Source organism: Hipposideros armiger, unplaced genomic scaffold, assembly GCF_001890085.2.
Source record: "Hipposideros armiger isolate ML-2016 unplaced genomic scaffold, ASM189008v1 scaffold_205, whole genome shotgun sequence".
In the NCBI taxonomy this organism is placed as follows: domain Eukaryota; kingdom Metazoa; phylum Chordata; class Mammalia; order Chiroptera; family Hipposideridae; genus Hipposideros; species Hipposideros armiger.
In genome coordinates this window covers 1045288-1064252 of record NW_017731555.1, presented here as the reverse complement: position 1 = coordinate 1064252, position 18965 = coordinate 1045288, and the positions used below count along the sequence as shown (strand labels likewise).

At 44.7% G+C, this 18965-nt stretch overlaps 1 protein-coding gene across 1 annotated transcript in view; it reads right to left on the bottom strand.

Moving 5' to 3' along the window:
* WIPF1 (WAS/WASL interacting protein family member 1) overlaps nt 1-16914 on the bottom strand; it is a 98892-nt gene extending 81978 nt beyond the window's left edge. Inside the window, exon 1 of the mRNA XM_019653700.1 lies at nt 16848-16914. The gene's annotated coding sequence lies outside the window, so the exon portion shown is untranslated. The remainder of the gene's footprint in view (nt 1-16847) is intronic.
* Between the last annotated feature and the right edge of the window lie 2051 nt (nt 16915-18965).

The window sequence follows — 18965 nt, the reverse complement described above, 5'->3', positions numbered from 1 at the left end:
ACCAGATCAGTCTTTATGTCAGCTTGGTTCTTCCTGTCCTGGCGCTGGTAGCTCTGCTGCTCCAGTGACTTTAGGCTCAGTTAAATCGCCATTTGCTCTGGGCAGTCCTCCCTCCCCCATGTTCTCCTTCTACCAAGTTGATGAAGCAAAAATTTGAGACAGATTTTTTTGGGAACAGAACCCTTTTATTGTTGTCAGCACCTGTGATAGTTTTATGTTTCTCTAAAGGAGACAGGAAATTTGAAGCATTATTGGCCCTTATAAAGGAAAAGAGGAGTGGGTAGACACACCCAGAAGTGAGTAAATATCTTCACACATGAGAATGTGCCAGTATAGAACAACCCAGCCCTCACCTGACATGCTCCCCACCAGTCTGCTTTATCATACCTTTCAAAATATCTGGAACGATATGCAGCAAAACAAATAGACTACGTTCCATCTCTCAGTACATCTCTTCAGTAGAGATTGAATTTATGGCAATAGCAGCTGAGGGAGATATGCTCTGTCTCCTGTGATGCCAATCTTGGCCTTGGTTCAGGGGTCAACCTCTTCCTCCTGGACCCTCCCAGGAGAACCTTGTCCCCCCACTCCACTGCACTGTTGGTCTACTACACCACTCCTTTACATGTCTATCTCCTCCTGCGAGGGAGGAAGGAACTTGCAGATGTCTAATGAACGAATGAAAGATTACTGCCTCCCAACAACAAAGCACAGGGGAATCTTTAATTCTCAAATCCATAGTCCAGTTCACCAGTTTTATAAAGGGCCCACTCTGTGTATGCACAAAGTATAAGAGCTTCAAAATAAAAAAATGCAGATTCAGATTCTAACTTAACCTGTCTCATAAGTCATAAATCTTAAGGTTGAAACTGAATATAAAACTCCCTCTGTCCATCCTTCTACAATCTCCTGTATATTGAGGTGCTTCCTGGAACTTCTTTCACTGAATTATAATGCCATCCCAACTTTTCGTCTCAAAAAGGTTGAACTCTCTTTAGATTTTCAGTTTTCTTTTTAGGGTTAAACATAAACAGCATACCTCCTGACAATATTTTTAACAAAAAAGATTATAAACAAGATAGAAAGTCCTTGACAAATAGAAAGCACCCAGTCTATCTTCAGTCACAGCTATGCTGGGGACCTCGGTTCTGGTTCAATGTGCCCATGGGCTCTCCTCAGAATAAGCAGTGAGAAATGCCCAAATGCCGAGAACTCATGTGTGATCACCACACAGCTTGGATGAAACCAACACCATGGTGAACTTATGTGTACAGAGGCAGCCTAACTGACTGACATTACATGTGCTATGGATTTGCTACCCTTGACATAGAAACATGACTTTTGACTAACAGGGTACTGGCATTCTATGTTGATGGCTGGCTGAAAAGGCAGCGATTGGAAAGGATAAAGATTTCTCCACATAGCCACTTAGAAGGGACTTGCCCTGTGATCTGCCATGCCCCAATTTTCAAAATTCAGACTGAATTATCTGTTCATGAAAAGACCACTAAACTGATTTCAAAGGGAAGTACTAAGACTGTTATTACAATAGTCTAAAGCACTAGTTACCTCAGGCTCTAACAGCCTAATCTTCCTATATATGCTCAAATTGCTTTGTAAATGCTCTTAATAGCATAAACTATTAGCATCATCCACTAACCTAAAATAATTATTACATTAAGTGTTTATGTGTACCAAAAGTGTTATCTTTTTTTTTTTTTTTTAAGCTGAGCCATCCTGCCACCTGTTGGCAGCTCAGCGGCTGCTCAGCTCGGGCTGGGCATCAAACCGCTGTTGCTCAGAACTGTTATCTTTTTTTTAAAAAAAAACAACAACCCTAAGTGCCTTTTAATGCACTAATTCATCATCATTGAGGAAAGCTGTTATTTCTACTTTGCAGGTAGTGATACAGAGTTACTACAGTATGAAAAACAATAGTAACACACCCTTCCAAGCAATTATAAAATGGTCAAAGAGCTTAGTTTGTTGCCTGTGAAAGGGTCATAGTTCAATAAATATCTGTATACTGATTAGCTAATCTCCCATGTTTATCTTGTATGGAAAAATACTAGCAGTAATACTAGCCCATTTTTGATGGGACCAGGTGGTTCTTACAGTCAAGATCTTATAAACACATGTTATACGGTAATTACCCAAGATTTAAAGCCAGGCAACCTTGCTGGGTGAGTCCTCCAGTTATCTACTGCTGCATTACAACTCCAAAACTTATCTGCATAAAACAACCATTTCATTATCCTCATGGATCCTGTGGGTCAGGAATTCAGAAATGACATGGTGGACACAACTCTTCTCTGTTCCATAACATCTGTGGTCTTAGCTAGGATCATCAATAAACTGGGGCTACAACACTGGGTCTAGAGAATCCACTTCCAAGACGGTTTCTTCATTTATGTCTGGTGCAAGTCTGGGAAGGTTAAAGGATGGGCTTAGCCAAACTGTAATCCAGAGCACCTACATGTGGCCTTTCCAGCACCTAGCTGGACTTCTTACTTGGTGGCTTAAGTCTCCAAAAGCAAGTGTTCCCAAAGAACAGGCAGAGGTATGACCTAGCCTTAGAAGTTACGTGGGGCCACTTCTGTTGTACTCTCTTGGTCAAAGTAGTCACAACGCTCCTGCCCTACCAGATTCAAAGGGACACTTCTCTTATTAGGAGAAATCTCAATCTATTTGCAGCCATGCTTTCAAACACTCACAGTGAGTCTTCAGTTTCCCATTGTCTGGTGCACCAACACTTTGAACTTGAATTTGTATGTATCAACCATAAATGGCTGCAATTATATTTCTAGATATCTAGCTTCTGAATTGCAAGAGGTTATAGTGGCAATAAAATGCCTACATGGGTGTTAGATGAATATTAATTTAGAATACTGACAAGGTAAATAACTGGCAGAAGATCTATTGGCGCGTTTGGCCTTTAATTTTATCAAAATTATTCAGTTGGGAAAAAAAAATGATTCCCCGCCCCCATCTCCATTAAGGCTATCAGGTGCCCCAAGTTAAATTAAACATTTGAGGAGCTAGGAAACTTAGGGGAAAACAACTTAATAAAACTAACTATTCAGCTTGAGATGGCAAACTCAAACTCCTATCAGAGCTAGGAAGGTACAGAAGTGAAAACGAGCTGGGGAAAGCCAGAGGAAATATTAGGGACTGGGGCTATCTGGAGCACATATGTCTTTGCCTGAAGATATTTGATTCAATTAAAAAATAAAATAAAAGTAAACACTGGAGCCGGCCGAGTGGCGCGTTGGTTAAGAGCTGGCTTGGGATGCCAGAGGGCCCCGGTTCAGATCCCACATATGAGGGCCAGTGACACTGCCCTCTACAACTAAGATGCTGAACAATAGCTTGACCTGGAGTTGGGCTGCCGTGAGTCACTGGCGACAGTGTAGGCTGCAGCCCCTGTTGCAGTGGGTTGCCATGGGCTACCATGTGTAGCCAGCAGCCAGAGTGAGTGGCCAGCAGCCAGCGTGAACGGCCCTCAAGCCGCTGTGAGCGGCCGTCCAGAAGCTGGTGACTGATCTGCCTCCCACAGGGTGGCACAATGATGGTGCCAACTTGGGCCAGTGAAGCAACGTCCTCCACAACTAGACTGAAGAACAAAAGGACAGCAACTTGTATATTCCCCTTCCCCCAACTCCCCAATTAAAAAAAAAATTCTTTAAAAAAAAAATAATACTGCATTTTCCATAATTGGCTCTTAGACCACAGCTTGTGATCTCTGATTTAGATTAGGTGGTGGCTATTTCTTAGGTTTACGGTTTTTTGCCCTGGTTGTATTGGTCTATTTTGCACTCCTCTGAGACTGGAAAACAAACACTATATAATTCTATAGCTAATAATAAATATTTATTGAGCATTTACTATGTTCCACACACTGAGCATTTTATCTTATTTAATGCTCAACAGTCCTTTGGGGTATTACTGAACCCATTTTACCAAACAGGAAATTGAGCTGCAGGGAGGCTAATTAATAAATAGCAAAGGTGACAAAGCTAGTGAGTGGTAGAGTGGGTTCACACCTAGACAGGTTTCACCCCAATGCCTATGGTCTTAGCCGCTGCATAAAAATGTGGTGTTTTGATGGATGTGGCTCCCCTAAATCACAGGTGAGTGGCCCCCAAGAAGGAGGAATGCCGACACTTCTTTGGTTGTAACCCATCCAGCTACTCTAATTTTGAGATAGAAATGGGAGTTTCCCCAAGGCAGTGAATATGCATGGACAGTATCTCTTACCCTGGAATCCTGGAAGTTTAAGACTGTATAAGGAACAGTGGTCACTATATCCTTGTGCCCTGACAATGTTTCTCTGGAAACTCAAAAAGAGACCTCAAGTCTTGGCCTTCTAGAAGATGGGCAGTGCTTCCATCACTGATCTCTTGATAGAATACAACAGCATCCACCAGCAAGGCACTGCTCAGATTTATCAGAGAGGCACAAGATACGGCATCACAGGAGTTGGCAGCATTTCTGTGCTCGACAACCTCTCTTGGCCGACTACATGCTTTTCACTTTAAAAATCTGTTTTGAAAAATCCCCTTTAAAAAACATCTCCTCTATATCCTTGAAGAGAAAATTCAAATAGAGTTCTCATACATCAAACATAAGACAGAGGCAGTTTTTAATCATTTAAATTATTTATCCTTCATTGTTTAATGCTTTATACCATTCCTCCATGCATAATTTATTATACCATTTATGTTTATTAAAAATTGATTATGGGGACATGCTCTCTCTCCATTCTTTCAGGCTACAGATATTTCTCTGTCAGATCACTTGGGAACAGACAATTTTTTTTTTTAAAGTTCACTTTAATGGTTTGTATGTCCTTTTCTTAGAATTCCTTTCCTTTGACCAAAAGGACTAGAGGTTCCTTAATATATTAACTGCTCATTTGCTTTATTGTATAACAAGAAAGCTTATCTAAAGGCCATTGAGACTTTCAGAAAAAAAGGCTTATTTGCAAATGTAGATGTATATAGAAAGGAGGCATGAAAGAACAGATTCTAGAGTCTTCCACGACAGAGGTCATAGCCTGTGGTGCCATCTGTTTCTCTTTGCCCTTTCTATTCTGTTCCTTTTTTCTCCTCAGATGGGTAGCTCATTTTCCTTGCTTTTATTATGTCTTCAGTTACTCCTTAGCTTTCTTCTAACTGGTTTGGTTTTTCTTCCTCTTCTTTTTCCAATTTCCTGCCTTTGCACGTCTCAAACCTGTGTTGCTCTCTGCAAGCCACCAACCTCTAATCCTATAACTTTCCATCACTAGTGCCTCCAACCCACTGCCCTCAAAGTGAAAGGTCCAAGGTGACATCACTGGACATTACTTCCTCATGCCTGGCCATTCTACTCTTCTCCGTAGGAAGGAAGGGGAGAAGCAGAATTGAATAAAGTATGTGAGAGACGTGTGGAAGTTAAGAAGCACCTAAAGATCTCACAACATATTAGTCTGGAAAAGGTCTGCAGTGGACTAAAGCCCAAAGGAATAAACCTGGTACATTCCAGTTGGTTCTCCTTGGTACTCCCAGCCCACCCCAGTTGGATCCTGCCCCACTTCCGGGGTTTCCTACTGGAGTGGATGAGACCATCACTAGCTGCCTAAGCCAACAACCCGAGGGTCACCCTCGCCTCTTCTCTCTCATTCACACCCATAACCAATCAATCAATCCCCAAGACTTGTTGATTCTACCTCTTCTTACCTCTGGACTCCATCCCTTTGGCCATCCAGTACTCTCCCTTGTCAGGCCCTGAAATAGTTTCCTGGGGGTCTCCAGGCCCAGGTCCCTCCATTCGCAGCCTGCTGTAGCTGTGACCTCTCTGAAAGGCAAATCTGCTTAGGTCCTGATACCACATGGAGAAAAAAGAAAACCCAACCACCTCTGCTTCCCAGCTACGTCCTGCCCCAGCTAACCCGGCATCTGAATGCAGCCCCAGTCTGGTTAAAGCAAGAACAGCAAAAGAGCTGCCCAGCTGAGTCCAGCCCAGACAGCAGATTTGTAAGCAATTAAATGATTGTTGTTTTAAGCCACTAAGTTTTGGGCTTAAGCCACTATGTAAGCCATTTGTTACACAGCAACATTTAACTGCAATAAACTAAATATATGAATAAAGGGAATAAGGAATTATTTCACAGAATAAATTTCATGCAAAAACAAGTTCCATGTTTCTAAACAGGCAGATCCCAGAAAATACCAACAGAATTAAAAGGATATAGAGGAATTCTATATACACCAGTTTCCATTTTCAATACAGCACAATTTTCCTCTCCCATTTTCTTTGGTTCTAAGACATTTTCCAACGAAAAGATTTTCCTACTCTTTTTTGTTGTTGAAAAAAAAAAAGGGATTTCTGGTTTGACATTAAAGTTAAGGAGTCCAACCAAAGCTGCTATGTGAACATTAACACATAAATGGAAAATAGCTATGGCCAACCCATCCTGCTGATCCATTTCCTCTTAGTCACCAGCAGTGTAGATCCGCAGCTGTGGATGAGGACATGGGGGCTGCTGTTTGGGGGGGAGGGGTAGGACTGGAACATTGTGGGGGCTCCTGCCTTAGTTAGAGCCCCCACAAATGTTCAGTTTGGTGTGATAAATCACCCAAAGAAGAGAATGCCAAGTTTGGCTAAAATGACTAGTAGAAATAAAATAAACAGCTACCCACGTCTTCAGCCCAGGCATCCAATCAATCACACACACAATATTGATGTTCCGTGGAGACAGCTGACACACGCTGTTATACAACCCAGGATATGGCTAGATTGTTTTTAAAACCCCATCTACATTTGCAGAATGAGAAGAAAGGTTGCTAAATTTATAGTGGCTTTGTGCAATTTTGGATCGCTAATCCCAATAATTGCTGCTCTTTCAGAAAGAAAAAGGATCATTATATAAAAACTATAGTCTAAGCAAAGTATCTATCTTTTGCAAAAATCAAAAAACAGAATGCCTAGAACATTTCCTAACCGTTTATACTGGACTAATGCTTTGAATTTTCTGAATGATCACTTGTAGGTAAAATTATCAATGTATTTTTTGGAATATATCATGTCTTTTAAAACTATTTCCAATTAAAAAATCTTATGTAATGGAGATCAAAGTGAAGAAATAGATTTAGGAAATATCTGGCAGCATGGATGCTGCATGTTTAGAAAGAGACATTCCCAGTGTTTGCAAAGCTCCAGACACTCAGGGAGAGACAGAGCCTTAAGCATAAACGTGAGTGTCCTGTCAGTTGGTGAGACTGAGCATGAACCCCTTTTAAACAGCTGAGAGAGAGCAAAATCTGTACTTAAAAACGGGAACTATTTCTTCCTTTTGTTTTTCTTCCCTAGATAAGGAGCTCTTCGAATGGACTCCACTTTCCTGCTTCCTGGGACCCTGCAACCCCAGAGAATGGAAAATCTGTTCTCTAACTTTTCCTCTTCTGTGGAGTAACTTCTGGTGGAAGCACAGACTGTGCTTTGACTGTGGGACAGGAACGGGCACCCAGGCAGTGAAGGAGAGCCAAGCACCTCATGTTTACCTTCTAGGGAAAAGGCTGGCATAAAACCAAAAGTGTGTGCAATAGAAGGGACCTGGGAGATTATCTTGGTGAAGCTAATCATCTCAGACACAAAGAAAGGAAGGGCCACTGTGCTTTGTAATGGGGATGGGGTCTCCCGCTCCTTACATGCCAGTTGCTAGGCTGGGCCTTTTCATATGATTTTATTCAGCGGGTATTTAATAAGTGTTTATTGGTTGGGTGGATGAACGATAAAGGCAGGCAAGTTATATCCAGCAAGGACACACAGTTCTGTTAGTGGTACAGGTGGGACTGGGGTTCAACAGGGCAAAGTGGGAAAACAGGGTGGAGAGAGTCTCAGGGGGTAGGGGAGACGAGGAAGGAAGCGGCAGACAATGCTCCCAGCACAGGCCATGCTCATGCAACTGACACAAGCTCCAGGATGGTTTGACCAAGTGACTTAGAATCACAGTGACGTTTATTACATGCAGCAAGTGCACGTAGAATGAAATTGTGCAGAATTCTATAAGCACCCTATATCCTTGAAATGGCAAAACAGTGGGAGGCACCTTGGGAAAGCGCAGGGTTGTTCAAACCATGTTCTGTGGGGGGCTGAAGGTCCCATGGGCCCCTCACAGAGCACCACATAAGGCAGGTACACCCCACTTCATCTGGAAAAGCTTTGCTTGTTTGAAAAAATGAGTTCTCTGCTTAAAAAACACAAACAATCTGAAAACTACTGGTGCTGTCAGTACAAAGACTATTGGTTGAGGATCCTGCAGATATGAATGTGAGTTGCAGTCCCACCACTAACTAGCTGTGTGTCCTCTGATGACATGTTCATGTCATCTCCCTGAGCCTCTGTTTTAATATCTGGAAAACAAAGACAAGGCCCACCTTAATCAGTCATTTTGAGGATCTAATGAGATAAATTATGTGAAAACACTTTGAAATTATTTCACAAATACCAGTTTTAGGAAATATAAAAGCTACATTTTTTTTAAAACGAAATTTCTAATAAGTCAACAGGTACTTTCAAAGGAGGCTGTTTTTGTTTTCTGTGTGTGTATCAACAAAAATCTGTGGCTGTCTCAGAGGAAAAGCATTACATAAGGAAGATACTTAGCACTCCACATGATTTCACTGACACCCCAAAAGCAGGCTAGATGAGGGGATCTTGCTGGTACTCTACAAATCTACCTCTTGGGTTTGGCAAATAATGCTGGTAGAAGGGCTGCTAAACACAGAAAATGGATTAAAAACTCCAAGTTCTGTGTTCGTGGCTTCAAAGCGAGGGTGACTGTTGCTGGCGTCAGGAAGGCTGACCCAGGATCAGGGTTTTAGAACTAGAGGGGACTTCCAGATTACCAGCCTCTAGTTCACAGATGAGAAAACTGAGAACTTGACATGGGAGGTGACTCATCCAAGTTCACATCAGCAATTGTGGGGCTCGGCTATTCATCCAGCACTTTTCCACTGCAAGAAGCTTGACTAATGGCAGACTCTTAAAACCTCATTCTCATCAACAATGGATCTGTGTAGAGTCAGGTCACTTTCCCATAATCCACCTGAATGCTGTCGTCAGAAGGCATCCTGAGTGATGGCATTTCTACCGCGGACTGGGGATAGGGTGAACCACATGCTGGTTGCCCAGGACAATCTTCATTTATGCCTATTGTCCCAGCATCATTATTGGTAGGGTTCTCTTGTCTTTCTCACAAGGGTCTAGATTTGGGTGGAAAATTATAAAGCACTCGTTGTGCTTTTCTGGGAAGAATTGGGAGACCCAGGGTAGAACTGCTCCGAGAGCTTGGTGTGGTGGCTCGGAACCAAGACAGATGTGATACCTGTCTTCAAATATTTACAGGTCTGTCCTGTGTTAATAAAACAGACCATCCTGTGGCTACAAGGATTGGAACATGGACCACCACATGAAACCACACAGGTGGATTCTTCTTCAGCATAAAGTAGTGTGCTTGAAGTTGTGCTTGAAGTGGTCTCCGGAGCCAGCCTGCCCGGTTTCAAGTCCTGGTTCTGCCATTCACTAGCTCTGTGACCTTAAGCATACTGCCTAAACTTTTTGTGCTTCAGTTTGTTCTTTGGGAAAATAAGAATAATAAAAAGAGATCCAGGTACATAGGAAGTGCTCCATAAACATTTGCTCCTCCTTTTATTGTATTACCGACTGTTATTTGGCAGGTAGTGAATGTTCCCAGAGTAGAGGTTCTGATTCAGGGATAGAAAAGGATTGCTGTGTTGTCCTGGGGAGGACAGTCAGCACTGGCTGAGCTGATGTTGGAGTTGCCATCCTAACTTGGTGAACTTAACGGGTCTGCTCACTGCTTGAGGCAGAGTGTGTCTGTGGGGAGCACCCGGGCCTCAGATGAGGGCTGTACTCTGGCCTGAGCAATGTGGAAAAGGACCTTGTTCAGGACTGCCAGGGGTGAGAAGGAACAGCCACTCCTACTGCATCACAGTAGAGTGTAGTGATTTAGAGCATGGGGCTCTCAGACTGTCTGCTTTGAATCCTGGCTCAACTACGTTCTAGCTGGGGACTCTGGGCAAGTTACTTAACCTCTCCATGCCTCAGTTTCCTACACTATAAAATGGGGATAACAACAGTGCCATGCTCATAGAAGAGTGAGTGCATAAAGCAAGCACCTGATAAATATTGTTTCTGTGATGATGGCATCACTCACTGAAGCTCACAGCTGGAGAGCACGGGAATGGAGGTAGGAACTGAAGTCAGGAGGGCAAGGAGCCTGTCCAAGGTCTCAGAGTCTAGTAAGCATCCTGCTCTCTTCTTTGCCTAGTGCTGCAGTCCAGCTCGGGCAGGCTGATGCACCGATTCTTTAAACCCCTGGGCATGGCTGGCTGATCAGTTGGGGCTCCGGCAGCCAGAATGGGAGGGCCAGAGTGCAGCAGGCAGAGCTGATGGGATGAACAGGTATGAGTTAGGGTGTGAGGCTGTGAGCTCAGAGCTGGGCAGAGATGGGATAAAACAAGAGTGATTTCATGAGGGCCGGTTGAGTGGCTCAGTTGGTTAAGAGCTCACTCAGGAGTGCGAGCTCTGAGCAACAGGGTCACCAGTTCAATTCCCGGCCCGAGCTGAGCTGCCAACAGGTGGCAGGATGACTCAGCTAAAAAAAAAGAAAAAAAAAAAAGAGTGATTTCATTAAATGACACATCGGGTTGGGCGGCCGGTTAGCTCAGGTGGTTAGAGCACAGTAGGCTCTTAGCACCAGGGTTGTTGGTTCCATTCCCACGTGGGCCAGTGAGCTGCACCCTCCACAACTAGATTGAAAACAGTGACTTGACTTGGAGCTGATGGGTCCTGGAAAAAACAAACTATTCCCCAATAAAAGTTTTTTAAAAATAAAAATTAAAAATAAATAAAACACACACCAGGTGATATCCACTGACTGAACCCTATTAAACTAGAGGTAAGTCCTTACAGAGCACCCAGCTGATGACTACATTTCTGACTACATCCTTTGCCTCCACTCCACAGCCACACTCCCCATCTTTCTTTTCTTGGGATTTGTGCAGCTTGTTCTCATCTCAGGGCCTTTACATTTGACGTTGCACACTTCTCAGATATCTACATCTGGTGCCTTGTCATTCATATCTCAACTCGCAGAAACTTTCCTTGACAGCTGTATTTCAAGTAGCATCCCCATGATTCTCATCTCATCATCCCGTCAGCCTTTTTCACAGCCCTTATCACTATGAATTCATTATCTAAGTAATTAATCTAAGTATTAATTAATTATGAGCTAATTTATCTAAGTCGATATTTATTTGCTTGTTTACTACCTGGTTCTCCTTCTAGAACATCAGCTCCACAGAGAAAGGGGCCTTGCCTGAAGCAAGCCTCGCTAGTGCACACTTAACACACGTTTGGTGAGAGAATAGATGAGGCAGCAGCTGGCTGCAGAGGAATGAGGAGGTTCGGGGGTGACTGCCTTGGAGAGGTAGGTTCCACTGACTGGTCAGTGGGAGCCCAGTGTCTGGGCGGGTGTGGCTGTAGCTGCTTTAAAGACCCGAGATGGGACATGCTGCCTTCCCTGGAGAAGATGGAAAGGCCCTCGACGGAAAGAACAGATGACGTAAATGGCCTCCATCTTCTCAGCAGAGCAGGGAGCTGCAGCACCCTGGCTGGCACAGATCGCCTAACGGGGCCCCAGGTTCGTCCTGTGCACCACCCGTGGCAGGAACAGGCCTGCATTCAGGACCTCTTCTCTGGCGCTGGTATTTCAGACACTCAGCACCTAGCAGACAAGAGGCGCCGGGTCGGTGGAACTTTTCTTTGACTAACGTTGAAGAGAATCTAGCACCGAGTCCTACAGAGATGGGGCTTAAAATAAACATTCCTGGTTACGGTTCTAAAGAGCAGCAAAATTTGGCTGCTTTAAAACAGGCAAGAAACCACAGGAGGAAAATCTATGCATGGAATTCCAACCACATTCATAGCCAAACAGAGCTAATCTGAGCATCCTGAAATAGGGCGACCAGACATGTGAGATTCCGATAAGTGTTTCTATCTTCCTGTCATGTTTGATTTCTAGCTCTCGGCGGCAGCCATCCCAGGTGAAGCAAACCAGAGTCATAAGCACACTCCCTCTGAAGGGATGAGAGGGCCACTTCGACCGGAAGGCTCTGCCCTGGAGATCTAGCAACAAAACAAAAAAGAATGTGGTCCCTGCTAAGATTCTCTGGCATGTATCAGCCTACTATTTTTGATTTTGAGAGATTTTTCCAGAAAGTATTTGGAAGGGGATACCCTGGATCTGTGACAGCACTTGATGCGACTGTTTCAACGAGCACTGGTAAATGTTTCTAGATCCCTAATTATTCAGATCGCATTTCTAGGAAGAACACCACTGCTTTACAATTTCACTTTTTAATTTTAATGTCAGTGAGGGATTAGGCAGTAGAGAAGTTAGAGACAGACTGAAAAGAGAACAAAAAGCATTTCTCTCTAAACATGCCCTTTTCACTAACCTCCTTTCCCAAAAATTAAGGTCAGGAGTGAAAAGAGGGATGGAGGAAATAAAGTCTGTAGGACCATTGATGGGGACCGAGGCCACAGATGTGGCCTTATGAATAAGGGCATGCTCTAGAAAACGTCACTCTCCTGACCTGAATTTAGGAGTAAACGCCTCCCAGTTTACAAGAGTACTTGTTCAAACCACTACCAAAACCCCGAGGAGTGCAGAGGAGTTCAAAAGAGGAACGTTAGTAAAGGGTTCGCTTGGCAGAGAAGGAACTAATAAAACATTTTCCCCTTCAAAGCGCTTGGCTAATGTTTCCCAATTCAACTTTCAACTAAGGCAGCCATTAAGCGTCCTCATTTTAACAGACCAGTGAGAAAGATTACAATAAATGTGGGACTTAAAACAGCCAGGAACTCCTGTTCCTCCCCAGGCTTAAAGCTTCCAGGGGAGAAAGGCAGAGGGCCTCTGGCCTCAGGGGAGACTCGGTGAGCTCAATACTAGTTTTGTCTTTATCAGGATTTTATCTGTGAAATACCCCAAACTCACTGGGATAGCATGGAAAAGCAAACTGTATGGTGGTTTCCAGATCAGAAAGGGCACGGTGGTTAAGAAAACGCATGCAAATTTCTCTCTTTTTCCACTTTCCACCACTGAGCTCCTCTGTTTCGGTTTGAGCTCAGCAGCACAAGTGCCTTGGATAATCTAGAAATTGCTTCCATATGTGGGCACAGGAAAGAATGTTCTCATTGGCTATCTGAGAAAGAAGCTCTGGGCAGCCTCTCCTTCCTGCCAGAAAACATTTCTGGGGCTGAAGAGAGCCATTTGAGCTGAAGGAGTTCAGAGGGAGCATCTGCAACCTCCCTAACTTACAAATGAGGAAACTGAGGCCCAAGGTCACCCAGTGACAGAGCTGGAGCTGGAACCTCGGGCTCCCTGACTGCCTTTCTTATTTTGAATGCTCTTTGGCGTTTAGATTTGGTCTTATCTAAGAGTGTTGTTTATCTCAAATAGGTATAAATAACTAAGCAAATTATTGAACACAGACAGAGTGGGCTAGGTGGACTGCCATGCTGTGAAGCCCCTCACACACCCACGGTCCCAAGGCCAATGTCCAGGCCCCAGAGCCAAAGGGCTACCTGTTCTTAGTGGCTGCCCAGGGGAGCTTCTGAAGAGTATAAATTATCTTCAGTTCCCGCTCGTTCTTAGCTATTTTCTCCGGGGTCAAACCATGTGCAAACTTGAATGAATGTCTAAAATGCATAACAGTCAACTTGAGGTTAAATGTATCCACTTTTAGGGGTGTCTCCTTAGCACAAGTTCAAGTGACGTGACCTCATTTGGAGGAAAACCATCCTATTCAAGTATTTTTCTCTGTTGTCTTCTATTGTCTTTCCCTCTCCTTTCTACAAACCCCTGCTTCCCTGCCTACTCTCCCCTCCCCAGACCTCCCGGCACAAAATTGCTTGAAAGGAGGACCTATAGCTAATTTAGTTGGTAAATTGGGGTCTGTGCCGACAGGCCTAGGTACTGAAGGCCAGTACTTGGGGCCAGACACTTACAGGAAACCTAGTTCAGGGGAGCAAAGGGGCTCTTTTCACTCTCTGCATCGGGACCCACACCAGGTCTCAACACCCGGACCACTTCTCAGCCTTAATGGCCTGTTAGTGCAGGGTTGGTCCAGAACTTGAAACAAAGACTCTATTTAGGATCCAAGAGACAGTGGTCTACAAGCACCCTCCTCTCTACAGAAATCTCCCAACCCCAAACTTGGGTGACTGAAGCCTGAATCATATCACCTTGAGCTGCCTGACCCCGGGCGGGGGTGGGGGTCGGGGAGTGAACAGTAGAGATGCAGATACACAGTGGTGGGAAGTCAGAATGCACTCTCGTGTTCCCTGCTGAGCCAGGGCCAGCTCGCCCCACACCACTCTGACTTCTCATCTCCAAGCAAACAGCCAGAGCAACATGTCCCCAGGCCCACTTACAAGTCAAACCAGATAAACCTCAACTCCTTAAAGGCTTGCTTTGCAGAGGACCTGAAACCCAGATGGGGTTTAGCAGTTCTGCTCCATAACCTGAGCTTTGCTGGGAATTTCTTGTCTTGTTCTTATGCTACATTATGAATCGAGTGTGTGCCCTTCAAAAAATGCTTTATTAACATTACCATAGGTAAGTAGGCTTCTTACTAGTCTAGTTGCAAGGATTGATTAGGTAACCCGGTCTTTCAATAAGTATTTATTGAAACTTGTATATGAGACAGAGAACTAGGGGTGTAACACTGAGGAACATAACCTTATAGCATGGTTCTTTCTTCTAGGGAACTCGAGAGGACCTCAGGTTTATGCTTCATTATGCTTATGTCATTCTGTTTACGCTTCCATTTCACTATAAACCATATCAGATGGTAATTATTACATTCATTCAGCTAGGAGCACCCTTGCAATATGAGCAAGGACAATGAACACAGACACTCAAATGTTCTCTGTATGAGCAAAATTAAAACTCAGCCTCTTACTCCACTCCATCCATCAGTCATCGCCTCTTCTTCCTTCCTTATTCCTCCCTCACCATCACGGCCCCACCAACTTTTAGCGATGGGAAGAATGAGGAAAACCTCTCCTAGGACCATGAGCCCTGTGTTACTGGATCGCCTTCTGCAGCAATCTGCTGGTTTCTACATGCCCAACACACTTCTGTTTAAATCAGTATTTTCAAAGCTCAAGTTGCTGCCTATTCTCTGGCAGTCCAATCAATTTAGTGGGTTGCAACCAGCTCCTTTTTAAAAATATATAATAGAAAATGTATTGCATTTGGTAAGAAGGGGAATTGCTTTATAAAATTTTTGTTTTTATTATCCATCTACCTGTACTGGATCTCAGTGAAAAACATATTTCTTACTGTGGTTCACGGTCAAAAAAGGTTTCAAAACACTGGTGTAGGCAATGCTTCTTTACATGGTGTACTCACTGTTCACAGAGATTCCTTTTTAAATATTATTGCCCAGATGCTGTCTCCCCTTCACATCTATCATTCAAATGTAGGAAAAGGGCTCTACTTTGATCAGTTTTTTTTTAAATCTCTAAACTACTTGTATCCTCTTAAATCTAAACTTTTTCTCTTAAAAATATCTTGACTCTGGAAAGAACTGAAGGTACCCACCATCCTCTGTTTTCCCGGCCCCCGGAATCTACACAGTGCAAGCTTCCTCTATATAGGACTCAGTTTATTTGTGTGGTTCTTCTACCCTGGGCCCTTCCGATGGACCTTATCGGAAAAAAGGAGGAACTCAGAGTGTTGACTTATGCAACAGGGGTAGTTACGGCACACCCGGCCCTCTAGTTCCTCCAAGCGAGCAGGCCATCCTTGGTTTTATGAGAGTTCATAAGTTTACACTTGCCGTTGGTGCTGGCCCACAGCAGGACCCTCTGTACTCCTTGCCCACTCAGAGGGAGAGCCGGAAGTCACTCTCTATACCAACCAGCTTATGGAAGGGAGGAGCAGCAATGAGTCAGCCGCCTGCATGTACCAAGGAGGCATCACAGGAGGCTGGCTGACACTGCTATAGCATACTCAAAGATGGGATGTGTCACCAAACTGTCATTCTAGTCAAGCACAAGGCAGGCAGACCACAGACATGGGCATCAAAAGCGTCTAAATTTGAATCCTAGCTCTGCTTCTGGTTTCTTGCTTAATTCTAGAAGGGTTCCGGGTCACATCAGGAAAGCAAAGAGGTCCTGTTGCCCTCTGACCAAGAACAATGACTTGTGGGTTTGAGGTTGGAAAGGCCCCATGGGGCCGATGAGATCTGGGCTTAAGAATGGAGTTGCTTTTGTTTTACCTTCGGCTCTCCCAAGAGCTTTTTTATTTTGTCCTTTCCTGGGCTTGGAAAGGTGGCCAAACTGGCCAGCAGAGAAATCACCCTGGGGACTGACAGTGCTGTGGGGCCTGAATGACAGAAAGGAATAAAGCGTCCCCGACCCTTTGGAGGTCCCCAAAGGAGGGGGTTTTGTGGGACTGCTGGTCAAGGTTTCCTCAGGGCTTGTGGGGAATGGTCCTCAAGTCTCTTCTCTGCCCTACAGCTTCAATTCCCCCCAAATGCTCTTGCTGTGGGTGGAATCACACAAGACCAGGGCTGAAATCAGCCCCAGCCAATGATACTTTACAGCCCCCTTTGGGCCTATTGCGAGGCAGTATAGCCCAGAGGTGGGGAAAATCACTCTGGGTGCCCTCCCAACCCTAGGTTTCTGTCTTTATTTGATAGACAGCTGAATTCTTTTCTATTCTTGCCTATGGAGATCCCCAGGTCACTATTTTGCAGGTACAAGGTTACCTGTAGTTGTCAGCAGAGATGTTTGTGTTGACCCCAGATATCTGCAGTCCTGCCCAGGTGGCTGGTGAAGCAGAGTTCCCGGGGAAGGCCTCCGCAGGCTGCCTGGGCCTCTTCCAGGACGGGCTTAACCTTCTTCATCCCAGCAGTCCAGCAAGGGCCCTGAAGCTTGCAGGCCTCTTGGACCCCAAGATGGCTGAGGCCGGGCTGCCTGACAATGACTCTCAGCAGTTGAGTTTTGAGAAACATTTTTCTTTATGGAAAGGAAGTGACCATTTCCCTCTTCTCCTCCTGCCCCCACCACCAAATTATGCTATATATCGAGTCAGTTTGACTCCTTCACCTCCAAAACAAGTGGCCTGAGCAGAGGGTACTGGGGATAGGCATGGCTCTCTCACCCAGGACTACCTAGAAGGCTGTGAGCTGCCCTGGGGCGGCGGCCACCTGAACACTGCCGGCCTCTCCTCACCTGGGCTCACTGTGTGTTTCCCGGAAGGAGGTGTCCAGCTGCGTCTCTCACATCTCTAAGGCAATGTTAACTTGCTCCTGCCCACAAACAAACAGACCTCTCTAGGTTTCACCTGTAATTTAGTAAGAAAAGCATTTATAGACTATTTTATGCAATCTCAAGCAGGAGAAAGAGAACTGAAACTCAGCAGGCCTGGGATCTTGTCTCAACTCTGTTACCAAATAGCCACTGGCCCTTGGGAAAGTCATCTAACTTCTCTGGATTCTGTTTCTTCACCTGTGAAATGGAAGATCAGGCAAAATTATCTCCATTTTCACTTAAGTCCCCAGCTCTAATGTTCTGGGATTTTGCAAAAGGTTCTATATGTTTTAGTTGAGTATTATTGTCTTTCCCCACTGGCTGAACGGAGCTTAACGTGATTCATTTATTCTTGAGAACATAATGTGATGCTAGTCACTGACAGCCATCTTAGGCAGCATTTGTGCCACTCTAGGAAGATTTTCTTCCTCATTAGACACTGCTGAAGTCTTAGGAAGTTACTTAGAGAGTATGTCTGAGGGTGTCAGGTATTAAAGTGGGTGATCGTGATACAATGAGCAGGCCTGTCTGCTGATGCTCAGCGGTTGGTTCTTGTTGTTTCTGGCCATCCTTTTCTCAGTGGGTTTGTGACTCTAACTCAGAAGCAAGCAGAAAAACAGGAACAGAAAGGCTAGGTTACTTCCCAGAGCGCTGTATCTGTGGTCAGTTATCTGCTAGAAGAACGCTGGGGCCACCTAGGTTCTTTACAATTGCATGTCCTTTACTGGAGAGGTACAGGCACATCAGGGTTCAGCGCGGGCTCTGAAGCCACCTGGTCTGGACTGATTCTCAACTCTGTCAAGTTCGCTGTGTGAACTTGGGCAAGGTGACTAACCCAAATTCCTCATCTGTAAAATGCAGATAATAGTGCCTGCTCTGTAGGGTTGTTATATGGATTCCAGGAGTTGATTTAGAGCATTTAGAACATAACCTGGTACATAGTAAGCAATGTCTATGTTAGGTGATACTATTATTATTACTCTTCCAAAAATGATTCCTGGAAACCTGAAAAGGAATACTTCACTCCTGACTTCTTTGGATAAGCAAGAGAAGAGCAGGCATCCTCTTATTTCTGTCTCCTACTAAGTTCTTTCTATGGGCAGACCACAGCTGAGTCCATCTCACCAAGGTTCCCCGCACTTCCATGACCCCCACCCAGCAACCCCATTAGGCCAGGGACCTTCTTACCCTAGCAGAGGAAGTTTAGGGTCCCAGGCCCCTCACTCCTGGCCTCCCCACTCCACTGCTGGGACTTTTCCCTGCAGCTCAGGACCACCAGATTTTCTTCCCTGCTGTCACTGCTGACCTCTGCACTCTCTCCACCACCAGGAACCTCCTCCCTTTTCCTCTCCCCCTCCATGATTATGGGGCCAGAGCTGAAGGGGAGTTGAGGGGACTTTTCTACTTGGGCTCCACCCTCTCTTGAGTGTCTGGGTTGGAACTTAGAAAGCATTTTCTCCTTATTTACAAATGGTCATTAGGCTTCCTCAGGCACCAGTTTTAACATTCAGCTTTCCAGGCAGACACGTTTGTCTAACTTCTCTGAAAAGCAGCAAGTTCATAGGCTCACCATT